Here is a 7,500-nt window from a genome sequence, read left to right as displayed (position 1 = left end):
CCAATATGCCTGTACATACGCATTACTTTACCCCACCTAGCCCTGCTTCATATTAAAATGAGCTAAAAGTCCTTTTATGCTTGCACAGTTCCTTACACTTTCCACATTTTGTCATGTTGCTAGATTTTTGGACCCCTTAGCCATAGTTCACGCTACCAGCCTGGTTCTGGCTGGCTTTGGTGCCCAGGTGCAGTTACAGTTTCTTCACTTTACAATATCCCAACCTCCCATCTTGACACAACAAAGCCAAGCAAGTGATATGTTGTCTTAGCTCTGCTGGCTCAGTCACTTTCTACATTTCTTCTGCTCTAATCACTATATGTATAGCTTCTATTCCTCAGCTAAGCTCTTAACCCTTTGATTTTTGCTTCATTATTACATACTGAGAGACTTGCAACAAAAATTTCTCCTACTTTTAGACAGAATGTTGAAGAATCTAGACATCTCATAATTGCACCAGAGTGCTTTTGGTGTTGCAGGAGTATCAGGTGGCTCTCTGTGACAGAGGCATATTCCAAGGGCCCTTGCTGATGTAGGGCCACATCAGCACAGGGCCCTCATGACACTGCAGGGTATCAGTGCCCTGACACATGGAGGGTCTTCTACCAGCAGAGGTGCTCTGTTCCCTCCCAAAGAAGCAGCTTCCTGGAGCACTTCTCTGCAGAGGACAACAGAGATGCCAACAGAGAAGGTGAAGCCCAACTCTTGGGACAGCCACCTTGAGCAGGGCACAACCACAAGCTCTCAGGGCTTGAGGGCTGCCCTGCATCATACTGCATTCAACAAGACATATGCCAAGTACAGGAGCTGGATTCCCATACGAGTCTCCTGCGTGGCTTCCATTGGCATGCAGTGGCCCAGGCAGCAGTCCACAGCCCAGTAGGGCTGGGAACACAGCATGCCCGTGTCAGCTCCCCTGGCAGAGCAGCACCCAGGAGAGCCAGTGCTCTGTGAGGCAGAGCCTTCTCAGGAGCTGGAGACAAAGGAGCCTGTTAGATAGCTTCACTTTCCACAAGACCTGCATGGTGTACAGGAGCCATATCCCTGTATGAGTGTCCCATATGGTCTTCCCTGGGATCCAGAGGCCCAGCCATCCACCCACAGCACAAGAGGACAGGACACAAAGGCATGCCTGTGTCAGCTTCCATTGGCAAGCAGGGTCCAGTGCTGACATTGCTGTATGAGACAAAGCCTTCCCAGGTGCTAAAGCCCAGGAGCCCATTAGGCAGCCACACATCCCGTGAGAGCTACAGCAAGTACAAGCACTGTATTCCTGTACAAGTCTCCTGTATAGTCTCCACTGGACTCTAGAAACACAGCCAGCAGCCTACAGAAGAGAAGGACCAGGCACAAGGCACATCTGTGTCAGCTCCCCTGGGCAGCTTTCCAGGCACATGGTGCTGCAGGCAAGAGGCAGAGCAGGACCAGGCTCTGTCCTATGCCCAAAGTGTGTGGCAAAACCTCAGCAGCACATCTCTGCCATTGCTTGGAAAGACTGCTGAAAACCTGAGCACCCTGTCCCAGGGGAAGATCATGCTGGAGCTGAACATTCAACCTTGCAGAGCCCACACTGCCCCTACTCAGGGAAGCCAGCTCAGTTCTCCAGAAACTGGAGGAAATCCCCAGTCACCAGAGGGTGCTGGACTGGCTGGAAGCAAGCTTCCTAAATGTACAGGAAGACGAGAGACACCAAGAGCTGTTCCAGAGGGAACACAGCAATGATGAAGAGCTGCACCAAGGAGAAGAGGACAACAAAAAGGGTTTCCATCCGGGAAGACAGCCTTGACAAAGAGCTGTCCCAAGGGGAAAAGGGCATAAGCTAAAACCTCTGGGACAGTTCCTTGGGCCCGGTGAGTGAGCAGGACCCTGGCACTGCTGCCCAGGAGGTGCTCGGCTGTCTCAGCACTTGTGGCCCCGAATCGGGGTGGTGGCAGTCGCTGACCTGGCGCCGCTCCTCCCACAGCCGGGGCCACGGGCTCAGGCCCAGCGGGTGCTGCCCTGCCAGAGCTGCCGAGGCACAGGAGGAGGCCGTGGCAGCATTCCTCCTGCCTTTGACTAGCAGGTGAGGGCTGCAGGGCCAGAGACCCTGGCAGCTGCCCTGTACAGGCCCTGCAGCCCAGGTAGCCCTTGGCCCAGCTGGCCAGAAGCTCGGCCTGAGTGGCCGCAGGCTGTGCAAAGGGAACGTCCCATCTGCCTCAGGCGGACGCTCCAGGCCCTGAGCAGGCTGTGCCGGCATGCCGGTGTGGGGGAACGGCCTGAGGATTAGCGCTCCACTGCCAGGCCCTCAGCCTGCTCAGCGTCCCAAGGGAGTAACACAGTGGAGAGCCGCACAAGATGGGAGGCTGGCGTGCGTGCGTGGTCTCCAACACCCACAGCCAGATGGGTGGGTGTCAGCCACGTCAGCCACGGTTTCTAGGTAAAAGCATGCAAGAGCTGCTGGCAGTAACCAAGGACTCTTGATGAGAACCAGGCATGAGGAAGAAGTTGTGACCAGAGAGGTGGCCATGTGGAGAATGGTAACAGTTTTCTGGGATGAACATCCTGCTTCTAGTCCCTGGAGAGAAGTACAGCTCAGGATAGCAAAAGGGCAGCAGTGAAGCTGAGAAGAGAGTGTGAACTGCAGGACAGAATCAAGACCCTGAAGAGTCCTGATGCCTCTGACCCTTTTCCAGGAAAGTCTTAAAGGACAGAATGTGCAGGACAACAAGTTTGTGTGAAAGCAAGGAACCTGTCTTCAGGGGCAGAATAGCCCATCCATGCAGAGGACTCTCTTGAGCCTGGGCAGTGCTCCCAGGACCCCTCACGTGCCATCATTGGAATCAACACTGGAACCAGGAATGAGATCTTTGTTGGCTGGATCAATGCTGGGACCAGCATTGGCTGGGTCGGCTCTGGAACCACAACTGCTGATCTCTTCTCTCTCTCTCTCTCTCTCTCTTTTTCTCTATATTTGTCCCTTTCTTTTTTTCTCTGTCTCTGTCCTCTCTTTAACTCATCTCTTCTTTCTCTTCCCTTTCTCCCTACCCTCTTCTCCAAGCCAGGTGTAGACAAGGTAGATTAGGGACTAATATAGCCCACTTCCATGCCAGGTATGTAATTCATTAATTAAAATAGGTGAGTTTTTGCTGACCTCGGGTCTTCTGTTGTTCCTTAAGATCATGAGCACTTATGAATCTTGGGTGTTTCCTTCATCTGAAGGGTGGATTCACAAGGGCGTGTCTTGTCTGTGGACATGCTACTCAAAGTTCTGTCTCAAGTAGTTTTTCTCCAGGCTTTTTTAGTAATCTGCTGGAACAGTTTGTGCCAACTGGCTGCTATTGCCAACTAATATAACGCAATCTGCATTCCTCCCTAAGGATTAGGATACTTGATTTGGAGGTGTCCCTTGCTCCATCCCTGGTATGGGTCACATGACATGTTTAGAGAAGCCTTGCATTAGGCTCAAATTTTCAGAAGGAGCTGTACTTAATGTAGATGCCCCTAAACTGATATGGCAGACAAGTTCTTATGAATGGCCCAGTAGATCTATTGTAAAATAAATTGCTTATTTTATGGACCAGAGGTAACGGAAAAACTATCTTAAACAGAATCCTGGGATAGAAGAATAAAAATCTTTTTACCTTTGTTAAATTTGTTTAAATTGTTAAGTTCTGCTCACCGAAAGGCACTCTGGGCAGGGCTCAGCTGTGGGTCAGTTGAGAGCGAGGCAGTGATTGGTCGAGGAGATGCGTGGGCCGTGTGAACAGAGAGCTGATTGGATAAAGGGATGCGTGACAATGACACTGCCGCTGCAGCAGCCAATGAGTGCTTTTCTCGGTTAGGTTTCAGTTAGACCCTGTTAAAGTTCAGTTAAGTTCTTCAGTTGAAGAATTGAAAAATTACTTGGTTTGTTACAATAAAACCATTTTCTTTGGAGTTGTAAGGAGGTCTGTGAATCTTTGTTCCCAGTTGATACGCAGAGTGACTCACTAAACAGTATAAAGCAAAGAACTGCTATAGAGAACATAAAATAGAGCACACCTTGAAGGTACCTGTATCACAGCTAATAAAATATAGCATATAATATGAATCAGTGTAACTTACCATCGAATTGATGATAGTGCACACAGAGTCCTCAAGAGTGTAAGTACAAAGCAGCACCCTGACTTTGGGGAGAGATCCCCTCATATCACCAGGAAATTCACAGGGGATTTATTTTTTGTGAAAGTATGGTGCAGATATTTAAGCTTGTGAAGTGTCTTAGAGTCAGAAATTCCAGCTCATCTTTCTGCATCGGCTTCCCCAGCAAGATGTTTACTGTCAGCAGAAAGCATCAATCTCATGGTACCAGAATAACTCCCTAGAAGGTAAACTGCCTGATTGAGTTACCTCACCAAGGCTCATCTGAGGCTTATGTGAGAGCATGATGCCCAGAGTTATTGCAGCAGCTAACAAACAAGCTCTCCCATGTCAGGGGTAAAAGTCCTGCTACATTCCAACCCTTGACCTCAGTCATTCATTTTAGCTCATGAAGTGGTAATGCAGGTGTCCCTTGTCTCCATGCTATAAAAGCATCCACTGTGAATGTGCACACCTTTGCTGAGTGTATTGGTACACATTGACCTCATAAGCCCTACTATTTCTTTGAAAAGGGGTTAGCTATCTTACTGATTTTGATATGAAGCTTTTGCTTCAGTTTATGTATCTCCTGTGTCACCTTATGTAATATGCATTTTACATATAAACATGATTACTGATAAATAAAGAAATCATAATGACAAGATATAACATTCAATCCAGAGCATTCATGTCAGTTTGGGTCAATACAACATGTCACCTCGTTAGTGTTCTTACCAGTCTGTATAGATCAGGATGTTCCCCACCCTCCGAGTCTTGAAATCATAGAAAGATGAGATGCAAATAAGGACCAAAGAAAAGTTCATGGAGTCAGTCTCTTGGTTGCAGGGATTGGAGGTGTTCATTAGGGGGTAGGAACTCCCTTCACTGTCATTCATACTTCTTAGTCCAGTGCTCTCCCTTAGTTAAATTCGGCATTTCACACATTCTTGCTCAGCATTTCAAGAGTTCAACAATTCTGCAGTAACCCAAACAAATATATGTGTACTATATAATAGTCTTCTGGTCTCAGGGGCATGAAAGATGTAATGAAACTCAATTGCTTCTACCTGCTCAGCACATTACACCAGTTGGGAATTTTATGCCTTACCCTGGAGAGTCAGAAAGAGGAATAAAGAACTGATACCATAATCATATGAAATTTCAAGTCGTATTCAGGGCAGAATCCTTTCTACTCACTGTGACAACCAGAGTGAAGAGACAAGCATTCTAAAGCAATATTTGCAGAAAACTGAAAACATGCACAAATATCAATCAAAGCAGTTAAAAACTATAAACTTTTTTAGTACTTTAACAATACTGATTATGATTTTTAATCCTGTGTGAATCAACTAAAATAGAACAGTTGTTCATCATTCTGAGACCTTAATAGGGGAAAAATTTTACTGTCAGGTTCATTATATATACTGTTAGATCCAATTCAGCAAATTTGGAATAGAATCCATAAACCAACCATTAACATCACAACTACAGTAATTACAATGACCAAGCTTCTCACGGCCATGTTTAAATCTGGAATCCATAGGGTCATCCAATCAAATATATCTTCCTGTTCATATTTTTTTGTATTTCATGAAAAATTCCAATGTTCCTTTGATTTTATTTCTGATCAGTCAGTATTCTCAGAGTCTGATCTACGTATACACAGCAACTGCTGTTGATGACTGTGCATGCACCACTTCTGTATGCCAAAAGCAAATCCAAAGCCATTCAATTTTGTTTAATTACCTTTGAAAGGCTGGTGAATCCTTGTTGCAAGGCTCTGATTGTAATACCAAGCTTTGCTGATTTATGGAGATTGGGGTTGTCTTTTTTTCCAGGAGTAGCATCACTCCATCTGGAGGAAGACTAATATAAAATATGGTGTTGGAATTTTCATTATTTGAATACTTCTATGAAATGAGTGGGAAACAGAGAGCAAATCCAGAAATTGCTGCAGTGTATTATCAATGTCACAGCTTGCATTAGATTTAGGTGTGAATTTCCCTTCTGAGGTTCAAGTGGTGTTTGCTCTAGGTGTTATATTAGGGTGGCCCATGGGATAACTGACATTGTTTTCTTTCTGTCTTTTAGAATCATTAGCTGTAAGTTTTTTTGGGGATGGCTGACTAATCCACATGTGAACAGCCATGCTAGAGTATTGAAAACATTAACCTGTAAAAATAAAATGTAAACAATATTACAATTGTTATTGCGGCTACAATGGATTCATTAGTTACCATGCTGTATTGGTGCCTGTGTCTGGAGTTGGCTTTGTTTTTAAATAGGAGTCCAAGATTCTCCATTAGTAGTCTTCAAAGTGTGCAGGTGTAAACAGTCCTCCCCATTGCTGCTTGAGTGGCTCCTTGTCTCATAATCAGGTACATTTCTAGTCTTCTGTCTAGTGAGATATACTTAAACATCCAACGTGGGTAGAGAAACAAAAACAACAGAAATTATTAATTATGCACTAAATTGATACCACTGTTATGGACCAATTTTTTCCTTCTGAGCTGATCCAGCTCATTCAAAAAAGATAGAAAACTTGGTCGAATGCATGAGCTTTGATGCATCCTATGTGGATTTGTTGGGACTGAGCTTGAGTGACTTTGGTCAAGCATACTTGGTGAAGGATGGCAGGTAACACCTGAGGTAACCTCAGGATGGAGCCAGACATCAGTATGAAATCTGAGGAGAGTGACTTCATGCTAACTGCTGGATTATCAGCAAGGTATCCACTTTTATTTCCCTTGATTGACAACAGCAATGCAGAACTGAGAAAAGAAGAACTGAATTCCCTCCTCTACGAGGATTTCAGTGGGACCTGGCTGTGCTGTCTCCACTCCATCCTCCATTTAATCTCTCCTTAAGCCTGTGTTTGGAGGGGGAAGTTTGCCATGCTGACTGCATTCTATCCAGGGAGTAGCAACCTCATTTTCCCCTGTACCATATATTGAGGCAGGGGACAACAGTGTAGGGGACAGGGCAGAGGACAGGCTGTTCTGCCTGTTAAAAGGTAATTTTAACCCCAGTCTTTTTCCCACAATGATATATCACATTATAAGAAGCATTTAAAGGTTCCAAGATGCAGGTCCCATATTTTGATGAGTGGAAATAGTAAACAAGAACCTCACTGCAGAATTCCAGAAGATAAGGGGTTAATGCATGAGTCTCAAACACCAGTAGCTGGATGGTTGTGGAGCCAGCCAAGGATGGCTGGTAATAACTGACAAAGATTGTTAGCCATAATCCAAGATTTCTGGTAGTGGTAATAACCAAGCATTCTTATTAATAACACACTGTGAGAAAGAACAAGGTGTGACTAGAGAAGGGGGCCTTGCAGAAGTAGGGCAGCAATTTTCATCAACATCTTTCTTCTAATTCCTGGACATAAGCACAACATTG

The 7,500-nt window shown here is 45.4% G+C and overlaps 1 long non-coding RNA gene across 1 annotated transcript in view; it reads left to right on the top strand.

The window, feature by feature from the left end:
• Positions 1-4,063: 4,063 nt before the first annotated feature.
• The window catches only part of LOC306814766, a 9,693-nt gene continuing 6,256 nt past the window's right edge, over positions 4,064-7,500 (top strand). Inside the window, exons 1-2 of the long non-coding RNA XR_013777233.1 lie at positions 4,064-4,346; positions 6,384-6,476. This is a non-coding gene — a long non-coding RNA (uncharacterized lncRNA). The remainder of the gene's footprint in view (positions 4,347-6,383; positions 6,477-7,500) is intronic.

The sequence above is a fragment of the Erithacus rubecula genome (assembly GCF_903797595.1).
Source record: "Erithacus rubecula genome assembly, contig: SUPER_Z_unloc_2, whole genome shotgun sequence".
NCBI classification, from domain to species: domain Eukaryota; kingdom Metazoa; phylum Chordata; class Aves; order Passeriformes; family Muscicapidae; genus Erithacus; species Erithacus rubecula.
This window is presented reverse-complemented; position numbering and strand designations above follow the sequence as displayed.